General features: G+C 42.3%; 1 pseudogene; it reads right to left on the bottom strand.

Annotated features, from left to right (window-relative positions):
* Positions 1–757: 757 nt before the first annotated feature.
* LOC131918159 (U6atac minor spliceosomal RNA) lies at positions 758–874 on the bottom strand (annotated as a pseudogene).
* Positions 875–1,150: the final 276 nt, after the last annotated feature.

Here is a 1,150-nt window from a genome sequence, read left to right as displayed (position 1 = left end):
TGGTGATTTTAAAAAACTACATGTAACTGTTCCTCTTTGGTTCCCCCAGATGTCCCCTTCCTCTGACATAGGGTCACTGTTGCCAATCTGTGTTACACTGACTGGTGATAATGACCAGCCAGGGGTCCCCTCAGAGACAGTCTCAGAGACATCTGTCCTTCTGTCTCCACTTCTGGGGCCAGGATAGAATGGAGACTAAGACCAAGGGATAGTCAGACAAACCCGGGTTCCTCACCTGGTATGAACATTTACTACCTGCATGACTGTTCACACACACAATCACACACACACACACACACACACACACACACACACACACACACATTAAATCTAGATTCTGCAGATGAAAAAATATGACAGGTGATGTTTGTCTTTCCAAGTCTGACTTATTTTGCTTAACACAATGACCTCTAGTTCCATCCATTTTCTTATAAATTTCATGATTTCATCTTTCTTAACATCTGAATAAAATTCCACCATGCGTATGGGCCACATTATCTTTATCCAGTCATCTGTTGATGCACATCCAGGCTGGTCCCATTTATTGAATAGAGCAGCCCTGAACATGAATGAGCAGGTATCACTGTTGTGTGCTGTGGTATGTGTTTACCCAGTGTCATAGCTGGGTCATATGATAGTTCTATTTTTTTTTTTTTTTGCTTTTTTAAAAACATGTATTTATTTAAAGTGGGACAGGGGATTTGCCACAGCACATGTGGCAGTCAGGACAACTTGCAGGAATTGCTTCTCTCCTTCCAAAAAGCAGTGGTTACATGCCACAAAGCAGTTAGCAATGCCTTAACCATATGCAGATTATTAGGCCAAGGGCCTCTTGTCAAGGGGTGTGCTGACCTTCTCTCCTTTCATACAACACATATTTTTAGTCCCACCCCAAACTTCCATATTGACTTCCATAGTGGTTATACAAGTTTACATTACAATCAACTGTGAGATTTTATACAATTTGCTTAATGTCTCTGAGCTATTGTTTCTTCCTTTGTACATTGGAGTCCACAATTTTTGCTATCTCACTTAGGTACCTTGATAGGCTGACCATTGTGGCACCCAGCATCTGCTTCTGCTACAGTGACTTTTATGCACAGCACCCTGGATTCACCTGAGAGCTCACCCTGCCACCCCTACATCCCTC

The sequence above is a fragment of the Peromyscus eremicus genome, chromosome 8a, assembly GCF_949786415.1.
Source record: "Peromyscus eremicus chromosome 8a, PerEre_H2_v1, whole genome shotgun sequence".
NCBI lineage: Eukaryota > Metazoa > Chordata > Mammalia > Rodentia > Cricetidae > Peromyscus > Peromyscus eremicus.
The sequence above is the reverse complement of the archived record's forward strand: the minus strand, read 5'-3'. Positions and strand labels throughout refer to the sequence as shown.